The sequence below is a fragment of the Lolium perenne genome, chromosome 5 (genome assembly GCF_019359855.2).
Source record: "Lolium perenne isolate Kyuss_39 chromosome 5, Kyuss_2.0, whole genome shotgun sequence".
Taxonomy (NCBI): Eukaryota; Viridiplantae; Streptophyta; class Magnoliopsida; order Poales; family Poaceae; genus Lolium; species Lolium perenne.
Window position 1 is genome coordinate 254638872 of NC_067248.2, and position 14659 is coordinate 254653530.

The 14659-nt window shown below is 43.4% G+C and overlaps 2 long non-coding RNA genes across 6 annotated transcripts; both read left to right on the forward strand.

Annotated features, from left to right (window-relative positions):
* The first annotated feature begins 1674 nt into the window (after positions 1-1674).
* On the forward strand, positions 1675-4364 carry LOC139829957 (uncharacterized). Of its 3 annotated transcripts, XR_007853095.2 has the most exons (5): positions 1675-2026; positions 2095-2349; positions 2871-3084; positions 3250-3624; positions 3710-4363. It is a non-coding gene; the product is annotated as an uncharacterized lncRNA (long non-coding RNA). The 3 variants fall into 3 exon arrangements; XR_007853092.2 differs by having other exon boundaries at positions 2871-3624; positions 3710-4364; XR_007853093.2 differs by having other exon boundaries at positions 2114-2349; positions 2871-3624.
* A 4134-nt stretch (positions 4365-8498) lies between these two features.
* LOC127302764 (uncharacterized) lies at positions 8499-13457 on the forward strand. Of its 3 annotated transcripts, XR_007853096.2 has the most exons (6): positions 8499-8683; positions 10014-10072; positions 11443-11505; positions 11618-11716; positions 12335-12433; positions 12968-13457. It is a non-coding gene; the product is annotated as an uncharacterized lncRNA (long non-coding RNA). The 3 variants fall into 3 exon arrangements; XR_011746148.1 differs by having other exon boundaries at positions 10014-11505; XR_011746147.1 differs by having other exon boundaries at positions 10014-11716.
* The last annotated feature ends 1202 nt before the right edge of the window (positions 13458-14659 follow it).

Genomic DNA, 14659 nt, shown 5'->3' on the forward strand with positions numbered 1-14659 from the left:
TGTCCGATGATTAGTCCCATGGTATGCTTCACTTCTGCCATGCACGGAAACCTCTATGCATATGACAATACCATGTGTGGTGCTAGACGTACGACACTCATACATTTGTAGTGTCATCGAGGGAAAACCATGAAGAATAAACAACACCATCTTTATTTTACTAACATTAATTTTCGTGGTCTGCTTCGATACACCCCCTTATTTGCATCCACAATTAATGGGGTAAAATGCACCACTTCATAATAAAGGGCATGTTGTTCTTTTTACAACCTAACATATATCTCATTTTGATAACATACAATTTAGGCTTGTGCTTACATAGACTCCAAGACTCAAAACAGTGCAAATCTCCGAATGGTCTCGTGTTATCATTTAATCTGAGCCATCCTATCGCTAATCCCGAAAAGGTATCGTATAAAAAAAAGGCTTCAATTTGCTCCACTGCTTCTCACAACTCTCTTAAGTTAACCTTTTTATTTTCATTCGGTGTTGATATCAACCAAACTAGTTCAAAATGCCCTCTCTTCCCTGCATATTGCCTACCGGTGGTGATTAAATACATAATTTGATAGGAAAGCATGGTGACTAGAAGTTTAAATGGATAGGATAATTTCCGCACCGAAATCGACACGGGATCTGTTTTAAGGTTTTCATATACGATTTTAAAGAATTCGGTTCCTATCCGATTTCGACGTGGTACTCCAAATACAGTATAAGATATGGTATAGAAAATAGCATGCAAATATGGATTATCCAAAATTAATTAGGATAATCCGAAGGTTTTAAACCGAATAATCCAATTTTTGAGTCAAAAGCTAAGGCCAATCTCACAATGTTAGTAGTTATTGAGTTGGTCCTGCATGTTCAACCCTAAATTTCTATCCATTCTTGAGTTTTAGCGAAAATTGTGTCTTTTCTCTTAACTACACAAGACTGAAATCGTACGGCGCCAAGCAACAGGCTCTACTCGCATCGTTCGAGAGCCTCCTTGGGGACGCCGATCGCCGTCAGGCTCTAGTAGCGGAGGCGCAAGCTCGTAGCGGTGCGCTCGATCGCCATGAGACGGGTGTACCTGTGCTCCGACCTAGACGAGGTCACGTGGAGGGGACCGGAGAACGCGCAGGACAACCTGAAGAACCGCGAGCTAGAGCATGCCATCGTCGCGAGGGACATCACGGTGGCGGTAGCGGCTAGGAACGGGGCTCGCTACCACGCCAACCTGCAGGCGGTGGAGGCGGAGGAGGAGGCTGCGAAGAGGTCCACGGGGACTCCTCTTTAGCCGAGGCCATCGAACACCGCAGGCGGCATGACAAGGAGGCCGTTTGGCGGCGGGTGAGGCGCAAGGAGTGCATCACCCGGATGCGCTCCGACGACATCGCTGACACCTCCTGAATCATAGTATGTGATTGAATTTGGGCTACCTCCAATGTCTCAAGTGCTAAAAACTTACATTCAATGAATACCAAGCCATTCTACCTTACCTTCTGTTTTCTCAAAAGCGGGAGTGGAGTTTTGGCTCCCGGGTCTAGATGGACCTGTTATCTGGACCATTGGTTCGTGCACTGAGATTGACAATTCAAGCAGCATTGAATGAGCTACGAACGTCAGTAATTGAAGAATACAACGTCGTTGTGGCGTACGGTCGCACACAGGGCCCGCAGAAGTAACGGTTGCGCAACGGAGAGAAACTGTGGTTTGGAGACGATGGCTTTAACCGTGATGATCTGGACCCACGGAACAGGTTGCTGGCGGCTTCCTAGACCATGGTCTAGATTTTCGGATTTGGTGTAACCAGCGACGCGTGGATTCCGGATCTGACCGGAGAAATTTTATTTGGCCTGAGAAGATGGTTGAGGAGAGGCTGCCACATAGCTCTGGAGGAACATCGACTCTTCAAGAAGCTTTGGAGTCCGGCGATTCGAGCAGCGAGCCAGCAGGCGACAGGGAGACGAGATCAGACCACAAGTTCGTCGGCGACCGCAGGCAAAAGATAGACTTCTCCTTGGATGTTGGATCTAGTGAGCAGGTTCGTATCTGCAAACTTGTTTTTGGCTAGAGCACTATGAGTTATAATCTTCTCAAACCTTTGTCCAGCCGGTTGTGTCTCCTATAGTTTCAGTGTGGCTATCTACGAGGGGACAACGGAGATTGTCGCCAGTGGCACAGTCGCGAGGAAAGAAGGCGAGTGCAGCCATGGTTGGCCGGTCAGCCGAAGCAATCGGTGCTTGGCAAGTTGGCATCTTACAAACTTTGGCCGGAGGGGAGTGGGCATGAAGCTGACGGGTAAAAGCTGACTCTGCAACAGCCAACTCGAAAAGCAAATCCATAATCTCCGGGGTGGACAAAAGGGTACAATTTGTGAACTTTCACAAATGAGCTGATTACTCCATGATGTAGTCAGTAACGTTGGGCTCTGAATTCGATTTGAACCCTCTTGCTACGGTTAGGCCAAAAAACAAAGACAGATTATTAAGTTAGGGCATGGTGTATTGGCCTGTCAGATAAGGATTCTTGCTGTAATTTCGTTAGAGCAGATACAGGAAGTCACTCACATGTTCAGTGCGAAGAAAATGTGTACTGTGATGGCCTTATTTGGTACATATAACTAGTATGTGTACTTTTGTCAGATCACATTGAGAAAATTCCCAGAATTATAGTTAGAAAACTTTAGTGCTGCAATGTCCTTGTGGGTTCAGTTAAGTTAGTCAGAGCACATGTGGAACTTTGATGATTTTGGTTGGGATTTTGTGTGTTGTGGTGGCGTTTGTCATGTACAGATTATGGCACCTAGGCTGTCGAGTTTCTTAGAGAATGTCTTGAGTTTGATGCATGCATATAGCTTCTAATTTTTTGATACATTTTTCTCGCAGTTACAAGGCCCGTGCTGGCCGGGCACCACTGACATGACACGTGTGCATCGGTGCATCTAGGAAGAGTGCCCTTGAAAAATTGACCCATGGTTATGCAGAAAAGCTTGAGGATGAGGTCATCGATCCTTGCCTGGTGCCTGAATGCTTGGTCCATGTCGGTAGGGTACCATTGGACAGGACACTTGTACTCATGCGAGCATGGTTTCGGAATTAGGTATGGAAAGAGCCATCTAAATGAAGTGAAGACCAAATGCATGCAGGAAATTTTGTGCGGATTGTTGGTAACTGTCTGTTGAGTGACGTGAACCTTTGGTCCATCTATGGCCTAGGTGCATTCTAGTGACATTAAAAGTTGTTTCTGCTTCTCTCTTTTGTTCAGGGCAAACCATCGGTGGAGAACACTAAGTCGTGTCAACACGAGTGCCCAGCTATGATCAGGTTGCTTCAGACGACGGACAATGGATGGTACATAACTAAGTATAGGGTCAAAAGTAACACATGTTGACTGAAAACTGTGGAGAAAAGTTTTTTGGGGATGCTATAACTTTCCACACGACATACAAGACCAACTTGTTTGACATGTTATCTGGTTTGTTTGTGGTTGATAATAGCCACTTTGAGAGCATAATTTTAGCAAGTGTCATAGTCCAGGACAAGCAGGTGGAGAGCTTTTTTGCGAGTGGAGAGCTTTGAGTGGGTTTTCACATAGTTTATCAGAATGACGGGTGGAGTTGCACTTCGACAATACTTGCAGGTAAGTTGATTAAAGGAAAATATATTTTCTTTAGGAGAAGAAAGTAATGTCTGATGAACATCACTGACACACATGTGTGCATCAGGAATTCAGGATCAATGCTGAGCCATGGAAGTTGCAATTGGGAATGTTCTGCCGAGCACGACACATCCGACTACGAACATCGGATGAAGTTCTGAAAGGAAAAGGGCCGTATGTGGTCAGTACTAAGCCCTGGGGAGTTTCAATCAGAAACCTAGCATGCCATGGCCTAGGCCAGAGAAAATTTGGGCTGCATTATCTGTTAATGGATCGTTTGATGAAGAAGGAAAAGGTGGAGTAGGTATGATCCTAAGAAATTCTAGTGCTGAGGTCATTTTTCTTCATGCCAATGTCTATCTCATTGCAATGAAGCGCTGGAGACTGAACTATGCGCTACGCTGGAAGGCATCTCCCTTGCTATGGAGTGGTGTTCATCCAAACGGTTTGTGCCTCAATCTTAGGTCAAGCTATGGCCATCTATTTGACGAGGTGAAGCGTCTTTTAGTCTTTGGGAATTTATCCTTGTGAAGTTAGATCATAGATAAAATAGGGTTGCACATTGTCTAATTTTGATACGTCGGAAGGCAGTACAGTTTGTTGCTTTCTCCAAATTCCTGAATGTGCTTCACAACTTGTAATGGATGATTGCAACCCTGTTATATAGAATAAAATCTCAGTGGCTTCCGCAAAAAAATTGAAACCTACTCAGTGTTCTTAGGCGTTTCCTATTTTTGGAAAATTAACTTATCTTTAGTTGTGCTTTCTAAACTGTTATTGACGGAGAGATTGATGGCCTGGGAAAGGGGGCAAGTCCATGTTCCTGAAATGACGGTACAGGAAATTCCTTCCGTCGGGTACTATTGGACCAAAACGGTGCTGTAAGCATTGAATAATCTAAGCACATGGATATGTGCACTGTTCAAATAAGAAGATACAGAGAAGGATACATGTCTGAATACACTGACAAACCAGAAACACAGCGCGCATGATTGGTCCACGAAACGAGAGCATCTAGACCTGAGAGCCAAAACGAATTTTCGCTCAAAAGCACACTATAAACTTTTATATAGAGCCACGGTCATACACTTTTCCTCTTGCTTAGTTTTTCTTCACATACTTTTCTTCTTAGTTAGTTTTTCATCACACTTTTCCTCATAGTTATTTTTTCATCACACACTTTTAAATGTAGTATAGGAAATAAGATGCATCCTAAGAAGAAAGCGATGACTTATTGTTCTTGAGCAAGAGTAATCCTTCTCATTCTTACATTTTAGACATGGACAACAAATAAAACCTTGCTTCGACTTGTTGGTCTCGCCCACAAGCAGGTAAGATTTCACGCCCTCTCTGAAAGAGGGATCGCACTAGTTACCGTACATCCATGGATGACTCATCTGCACCATAAGTATAATTATGCATCAAATGCAATCACCATGCTAAAATTAGTATTTTGCGGACTATGTATACGAGAAAATAGTTGATAACATTTTAGGACCAAAAAGAGGAAAAATCTTATCAAATAAAATAAAGTGCCATCCTCACAAACATTTTATCAAACACCTCTTGTGCACATGAAGAAAAAAAAAGAGCTAGCATAAACCTCCACCTTTCACCACCAAGGAAAAAATGGTAGGAAGGTGGAGGGGGCTGGCTGTGTATATATAGGCCTGGATCTTTTGTCCCGGTTTGTAGCTCAAACCGGGACAAAAAGGGTGCCAGCAGGCCGCACAAAGCCTCAGACCCTTTTGTCCCGGCCCGTGGCACGACCCATGACAAAAGGGTCCTCGCGAACCGGGACAAAAGGGCCCGTGCCCTCCAGCTGGTTTCGAGGCGACGTGGCGAGGCCATTTGTCCCGGCTCCAGACTGGACCGGGACAAAAGGCGAAAGCACTGTTTTCTACTAGTGTGTGTTCACGAAGTATGACCTTCTAACGCATTTTGTCAATTGTTGTTTGCACACTAGTTGACAATTTTATATTTTTCAAATCTAAGAATATTCCCTTTATGATGTTATAACTACTACTTCCTTTGGTTTAAATGTTTAAATTTTAAAATTATTCAGATTTAAAAATGTTTAAACTGAAAATTATTCATATTTGAAAAAAATGAAAAATAAAATCTGAAAAACGTCCTTGCCAAGACCGACTTCTCCATGCTCATGCACCGTGAAGACTCCAAGCAGATGGAGCCGCCCCGGTGTCGTTAACCTACAGCGTGACCATGGAGGACTACATCGACGAGGAGAGCGGTGATGGCATTGTCCCGCCTCTATGGCAGCCAAATGGCCATACGATGCGGCGCAATTGCGGCGCCCACCGCGGCGTTGACTACACTGATGATGAAGCCCATGAGGATGAATCCGGGAACGCCTAGCACTTGGTGGATTAATTTGTTTATGTCCCAGGATTTTTTGCAAAACAAAACAAGCCACGTGTTGGTGCCGTGTGCGTGGTTTGGAGCAATTTTGCTGAACTCCAGAATTTTTTACTTTTGAACTCCAGAAATTGCTAGCTAGAAGAAGAACTACTCTGCGGCCGGAATCCCAACTCCTTAGCGAACGAGATCCAATACTCCACCGAGAATCGCAAGAAACTGATACCACTTGATAGGAACTAGCTACATACTATTCAGAGAACGCAACAAGGAAATATCATCAGGAAGTTAGCAACTTTTTTTCGATAAAGGGAATATATTAATATCAAAACGATACCAATTACACCCAGCCTCTGCAACAACGCACCACCCTAATGGCACTACGGATGCACACAGCCAAAAAGAAGAAAAGAAAACTAAGAAATAAAAGTCCCGCTACAGTATCTCGGGCCTAACAACAGCAATACCCACCGCCAAGACAACACCTGAAATACAGAATCTCCAAAAACGACGCCTCCAAGAAGGGAACACTGCGCGAACACCATCGTCGCCCGATCAACGATCTTAGGTTTTCACCCTGAAGATAGTTCCCGCTCTCAAAACAATGCCTCCAACAAGGTCATTGCCAGGCACAACCAGTTAAGGCCAGACCTTGGGTTTTCACCCTGAAAGGTAGGACTGGACTTCACCTGTGCTGTCGCCCCCACTTTCATACCGCTGCTGTGAAGCCTGGAACACCAAGCAAGTCCCTCAACAACGCGGAGACTTGAACCTCCCTTAGCTAGTCCTCCCCTCCGGCCTTCATGAACTTCTCTTCTTCCGACTTTCATCATGGATCCATAGTCACTTGATGTCAACACAGAAAAAGAGCTTCGCGCCGCTCCCTCCAGAACCAATCGGTCGGAATAAAAGCATGGGTGCGCACGACCGAATACCACCGATCCAGCAAACTCCAGGCAAAAAGCACTGTTACATTCGCCGGCGGAGCCTTCCGGAACTCAACACTCCGGCTAGATCACGAGTCCAGGCCTCCGGTAGGTCTTCCTCTTCACGCAAGAGAGACCCTAGGACCACCGCCTTTATTCAGGTCGGACCCCCACGTCGGCGACCATCCCGGGCTGGCCACCTGTTCCTCCACCGGCGACTCCGTCGCCGGCTTCCAAGCATCTCCATCTCGCCGCCGGAACGCAGTGATAGATCGATAGATCCACCACCACCAACCGCAGGCCAACCCTCTCCGGCGAAGAAGAGGGCCACATCCACCGTCTTACCCAAGGCTGCTGCCCCGGGCGACCTCGTGTCGCGGGTGAAGCCCGAGATCGCCTCCACTCACCGGCGAGAGGCGGGGAAATTGGCGCAGGCCATGAGCTCGGCCGCCGCCCACCACCAGCCCCTGCCGGAGTGCTGCGGAGAGCCGACGGGAGGAGGAGGCCGCAGCGCCGGCCGCCGCCGCCCATCCCAACCGCGCCGGCCGAGGGAGAGCCGACGGGAGAAGGGGCGCAACGCTGGCCGCCGCCGCCCAACCCATCCGCGCGCCCGCCATGCGTCGAGGAAGGGGATCCGGCCGCCGTCCACCGGGCGTCGACGAGGAAGGGCCCCGCCGCCGCCACGCCCGAGGGTCTTTGCCCCGGCGGCGCTAGAGGCGGCGGCGGCGGCGGCGTTTAGGGCTGGGGAGTCGCGTTCAGTCCGATGCGTTCGATCGCGTTTAGAGGCGGCGGCCAGGAAGTTAGCAACTATCAGAGGGCCCGAATTATCTCAGATCTGGATGTTCTAGAGTACTGACCAACCTATTTGAGCTAGATATTTGCATCTCCATCCCATTAGTTAGGGTATTGTGCTGGGACGGTGACTATTAGCGTGTATAATATCGATGACGTTTCTTTTAACCGACCAGGCTTGAAATTAGATGATATTACTTGAGAAATTGAATTGGAGTATTTCGATTTGCTCCACTGCTTCTCTGAACTGTAAGTTGACTTTTTTTTTTCAGTCGGTGTTGATGTCCACCAAACTGCTTTAAAATGCCTCTCCGTTGCATATTCCCTACCGGTGGTGATTGAACACAGTATTTGATAGGGAACGCGTGGTGACTTTGGGTCTTCAGATTTACATAAAAGAACAGGGTTCCTAATTTTCAGCTAGCTGAAATTCCAATTCGGCTCAGGTCAGATCGTTGGCCGTACCTTCGAAACGTTAGCGTGAATCTTGGCGCTGTCACGTCGCTCCCTCATGGTTCTCGCTCGTCGCCCTCTGTTTTCTATCCGGTTTTGTATATTGGTTTTTTAGTCCGTTGGTTTTTCTTTTTGGTCTTTTCAGTTTGTATATGAGCGTCCTTGCCCTTTGTCGGTAGATATTTTTCACTTCATTTTAATTTCTCTTTTTTCTCTGGTAGCGGAGAGAGCTTTTCCCCCGCGGTGGTCGTGGGATCTCCGGCGAGGCCCTAGGTTCCCGTGCGGTGGCGGCGAAATCGGTGAAGGCCACCGAGCGAGGAACTGGGAGGATTCCGCTCGCTCCCGTCCTCGTGTTCCGTCGCTCTCTGGAAGTGAAAAGTATGGGTTTGCAAGGATGTTGAGGAGCTGGATTCCTCCATGCCGGAGCTTCCAGGGAGCGACCACTGTTTCGAGGTGACGGTAGGAGGCTGCTGGCTGCGTCGCCGGCGTGACTGGTACCTTTCTTCTTCGTTGCTCCAATTCCTATTTGTCTTTTACTCTTCTATGTGCGTCTTCACATCTTAGTGTTCAGTTTCACGTGTGGATCTGGTAATTTTGTGTTGTTCTTAGGTGGTGCTGGGCAGAACGCGAATTCATTGGTTTGTGAGGCGATTCTAGGATGCGTTCCCACGTGATATTCCTCCTGCTAGTGTTTTTGGGCCGTCCTTGATTTAGAAACGTTAATGGTTAAGATAGCGAGTAGCAGCAATGAGTTTTTAGCTTGGTCAAACTCGTATCTGAAGTTACTATTATTTTGCCCATAGACACTGGAATAGCAGATTTCATTCCCTAACTGTAAGTAGTTTATGTTTTGCACACATGTTTTCATCTACTTAGTTATCGGAAAGACTGCTAGAAAAATAAAGACCAATCGAATGAAACTGACTCTTTGTATTTTTGCAGTGCTGGTTGCTATTTGTAACCTTCATTTTCCTGACAATTCTTGTGAATTTATAATCTGTAGAACACCTGTTGTTATATGGGATATTGCTTTGGTGATGTTTTTATTGAGGCATCAATAGGGTAAAATATGTTCATAAAGTGTGTTGTTAATTGTTTGATTAGGGCAACTTGGCCGGTTGTCCTCAGCAACAGCTCTAGAAGTGTAATACAATAGTGTATGGGCACGTCAAAAGCAGAATTAATTAAGCTGTCGAAGTTGGTTCCTCTCTGAGATGGATGCTTTTTGTTCGTACAAATACATGAATATGGCCAGTGCGTTGTGAAAGGCTCGAATTTATCGAATCGGGGTCTGGTTGAATTTATTTCTAAATGGAGCTAAATAGACTAGCAGTCCCAATTATCACCATCGGCTCTGTATATTAGTGTCCGCCTCTCCTGTTGTGTTGTCTTTTCCATCCAGTCATGGTAATTAAATCGTCCTTCTGCTTTTTGATCACTACCTTCCTCTGAGAGTTTTCTTCTTTAGTGGTCTGTGGACATTTTCGCCGGCAAATTTCTATAGTCCCACTATCATCAACCTGCATGCATGTAATGTTTTTTTTTTCATTTTCAAAAGGTAATCTATGCATCAGTACTAATTTGTCAAAAAAAAAATTGCTTCTTCAAGAAAATCACCTGGACTAGCTACATCTTGTTAAACATTCTTATATCCCATGGATTATCATCATATTCTCCGAGTAGTTTAGAAGTTTATCCTTGATTTGTTTGACCACTAAGAAGCAACCCTCTGTATGAGAATCCTTTCTGCAACAATTTCATAGCAATTTCATATTATTTTTCTTATGCTAATTGAAACATGAATTTTCTCATTTTTACTGATAGTGTTGGTGCATACTTGTGTGAAGATTCATCTTGAACATCGAGTGTTGCTGGAAAGCTTTGTGAGTATATCCTCAATCATCTGTTGTACAATATTTGCAATTTCAGTTAGCGAAGAATCATAGCATGGTAGAAGTGTTACAACATAAGACAATTGCAATTGAAGCAACAATGAGTGACTGTCTACACACATCATAAGATAGACCCCCAGAGATGGTAGCCTCCGTCTCTCATTTCTCATTCTTCTCAGTTTATCTCTTTTCATTGTTTAGCTCAGTGTTATCATTTTTATCTTAGTTTATCATTATTTATCATGTACCTCAGTTTCTCTCTGATCATAGTATTCATTCTTTAGTTTCTTCATTTCTACTTTCTTTTCTTTATTTGTCATTTTAGTCTCTTATTTTCTAAGTTTTTCATTTTAATAGAGCTGCTTCTGGCATCCTTTTCATTATCTGTGTCACCTAGTCCTATAAATTATCTCATTTTGTTTCTTTGTTTTTCTTTTATCCTCAGTTTTCAGGCATCTTTGCTCAGTTCCTCCATCGCTCAGTCTCTTCTTCTCAATTTTATTTGTTCAGTCTTTCCTTCTTCAGTCTCTCAGTATAATTTGCTCGTTCTAATTTGTTTACTCAGTCTTTGTTTCAGCCTCTTCTCATATTTATTTGCTCAGTCTTTTATTCCTTGGTCTCTCAATGCTCATTTTTTCATTTTCATTCCTCCGATTTCCTCAGTTATTGTGAAAATTCTATGAATTTTCTGATTTTTCAGTCTTGCATTCTTACCTGTATCTTATATCACCATCAAGGAATTCTATGAAAATTCTGCTAATTAAAATTTATTCTCTCAGTCCTTAAGTCATCATTTTTAGTTCTCCCTCCTTTTTTCATTTTCATTCCTCCAATTTCCTCAGTTAATATGAAAATTCTATGAATTTTATGATTTTTTAGTCTTGCATTCTTACCTGTATCTTAACATGGGGAATTCTTCCTACGTCATTCTTTAAGCTATACTTAAGTTGGGTGGATGCGGACTCTCTCTCAGGTATATAGATGTTGAACGCCCTATTTAGTCCCACTTGTCTCTGTTAGGCCAAGTCGTTGTTTATCAATATTCAACCATTCAGTCTCGTGCTCCAATAATTAGGTATCTCGCTGTGGTGGAAATTGTTAATAATATACAACATCATGGTACAAATGAATTGTTCTCAACCACCTGCAATTTGTTATCATGTCATCTCACTCGTTGTTAATCTCATTTATTGATGATCTCTTTCAGTTTTATTTTCTCCTGTCAATTTGCAGTACATCATTAGTTTGTTTTTCATTATATTATTGCCTCAGTTGTTTTCTTAAGTCTCTCAATGATGATTCATCAAGCATTGCAAAAATGTTTGATCATTTGTTTTTTGTTTTGTATCTTGAATCTTAAGTTACCCGTTGGTAAAATCAGACAATGTTGGCCGCTTAAACGATGATGAACAATATCGCTGATGGTGAGAATCCTGGCTGTAAAATCATTTTCTCTGTTTTCATTTTCTGTTTTGATTATCTTCGATGTTTCTTTCTCCATCCTCTTAATATTCAACATCTCTTAATTTAGTGTAGACGGTAGATTTTGATGATGGATGTAAGTACACTTTTGCCATAGACCAGAGGAGGAGATCAAAGAGTGGATGCTTGTTCGGTTCTACATGGAATAGCAAGGTTAGTCTCTTTCTTTGATTTTCAGTATAATATTCTTTGTTTGTCAGTTTACATTTGCATTGTCACTCTTGTCATTCTTAGTCTATTTCATAAATTTCGCAGAAAGATACACTTCAATGTACTTCGTGTCATTGCTAGTCTATTTTCTTAAGTCTGTAGAAAGATACACTTCAATGTTTTGTTATTTCCTCAGCTCTGTATAGTCTTATTGTATCTTATTAGCTCATTGTAGATTAGCTTTTTGCAATGTTCATAATTTATCATGTAGTTTATCGTTTTTCAACCTCGTAGTCTTTAGTTATTTCAGGGAGCATGTTTTGTTTGGGTAGTGGAAATTTGGGAGGTGACGTGACACCTTGGTTGTTTAGTTACTATGTCACTCACCAGCGCAGAAGCCTTGGTTGATTTGCTAGTTAGCATTGGTGAAACTTTACACTAGGTTACACCTTTCTCTAAGCCTACCAAGGAAATGACAAAGTATGAATTGGTTGAATAACTAAGTATTTCTTCACCTTTTGTTGTTGTATCCTGTGATGATGGGTTTTCCCTATGATATTTTCAGTAATTGGATATCAAGACTTCCCTTTGCTAACTTTTTCTGAATTTCTTTCCTCGCAGAAATCGTATAAGCTGGACATGCATTTCCTAACTCACCACAATATTGGGTACTAAGCTGTGATAAGGCAAGCTAGAGATCTCAGGAAATGCTACCCATTGGTATTTGTCCCCCGCTCCTACTCTATGAAATATGAACACATCTACATGCCATGTTACTACATCTATTTCAATGGATCAATAAGTTGATAACAAATAGTAGAATAGTAACTGTTTTATGAGTTGCCTTCTTCCTAGGTTCTTTTCTCTATACAGTCTTATCATGATCATGTGGCAAACATAGCTACAAAAACATAAACTTTGGCGGCTGTCAGTGTTCCACCAAGCAAAGTAGGCTTAGGTCATACTAGCATCCATTGTAGTTTTAGCCTATGACCGCCTGGTGACATAGGAATTTTTTGAATCATTCTTAAATTGGCATAAAGAGTCATAGAAACCGAGAGGTGGCAGCAACATAGTAAGGCTGGTGACATAATAGCATCCCTTTCTTCAGTTTTAGTTTATAGCCATTTTTTGAAATGTGCTAGACGAGCATATGACAATTAAGATGACTGTCCCTAGGGATGAGTTGCCCGTACACCGAAGTATGTGGTGGTTTTCCCTACTTGTTGATACCATCGAGCATTTACTTTGCAGATTCAAGACAATTTGGTGGGAGATGTACACGATTGATCAAGAAAAGAAAAGAGGTTCTGGAGTGAGCTACAACGGGTTGCCCAAATACTTTTGCGTTCCTCATTGTGCCGTAGTTCTCCTCATTCTCGTCCATCATGATGTGGATCTATCTTTTTCTTGCCCGAGATTTCTTTGTTTTCCTCTTTGTTTTTCTGCTTTCCTGTTTGGTGCCCGTTGTCGCTGGAACCAGGCTGCTTTTGCATGGGGAGGAAGAAGAAGGGGGGAGATGGTGACGTGGAGGCAACTGGTGGACCAGGCCAACGAAAATAGAAGGCCTAGTTTCCTGTTTTTTGTGAAATCCTCAACAAAGGCTGATGTATAAATAATGAGCTACTCCTTTTTCAGTTATTATGTACAAGAGCCCAGTTTTAAAACGGCAGATGTATAAAAAATGGGCTAATGGAAAAAAACCAGGCTGGCCGAACTGATCGGAATGAATTTGTTTGTGTTTTTGGTTTCCCGAACTAAACGGAATGAAGTATCTGTTAGGGAAACGGGGACCGAAGAGATCAACGACTACTTATAAAATCTGACTTGGAGCGAATTGCATTTTCATCTAGATGATGGTTAGACACTCCCAAGAAACAAAGAATAATCGTGGATTGATATGAAATCCGAACCTGAAGTAGTAAACACTATCTAAACGACCTCCTTCTGAGTGCCAAAATAGAGCTCCCTATCTCAAAGGAAATAACGTTGGCGGTGTCGCCATCCGTGTTTCTATATCCACTTCCAAATAAACCATGCAGTACGGGCTCGGCCGCGTGCCGTGTGGGGATGCTGGTCATAGTCTGCCGCACCAGACGTGCAGTGTGCACACAGACATGATCATCGATCAATTTCTGGGTTATGTGCGCCGACAACCTGCTGGGAGAAGCGGTTGACTTGTGTCATGGTGGGCATGGAGCTGACACATCCTGGATCGTAGTATGTGGTTAAAGTTTTGGGCTACCTCCAATGTCTCAAGTCCTAAAATCTTACATTCAAAGAATACCAGGCCATTCTACCTTACCTTCTGTTTTCTGAAAAAGACTCTACAAGCTTTTATATAGAGCCACGGTCATCACACACTTTTCCTCTTAGTTAGTTTTTCATCACACCTTTCCTCATAGTTATTTTTTCATCACACACTTTTAAGTGTAGTGTAGGAAATAAGATGCAGCCTAACAAAAAAGCGATGACTTATTGTTCTAGTTGGGTCACATCATATACGTGTTCACAAGTATGACCTTCTATCGCATTTTGTCAATTGTTGTTTGCACACTAGTTGACAATTTAATATTTTTCAAATCTAAGAATATTCCGTTGATGAAGTTATAAATACTACTACCTTCGTTCTAAATATTTAAATTTGAAAAATCAGATTTTAGAAAAATATAAATGCTCGAACTGAAAATTATTCATATTTAAAAAAATGAAAAAAAAATCTGAAAAACGTCCTTGCCAAGACCGACTTCTCCCTGCTCGTGCACCGTGAGGACTCCAAGCAGATGGAGCCACCCCGGTGTCATTAACCTGCAACATGGCTGTGGCGTACTACATCGACGACGAGAGGGTGGCGATGGCATTGTCCCGCCTCTACCGCAGCCAAATGGCCAAACGATGCAGCGAGCACCATGGCGCCCACCGCGGCGTTGAGTACGCTGATGATGA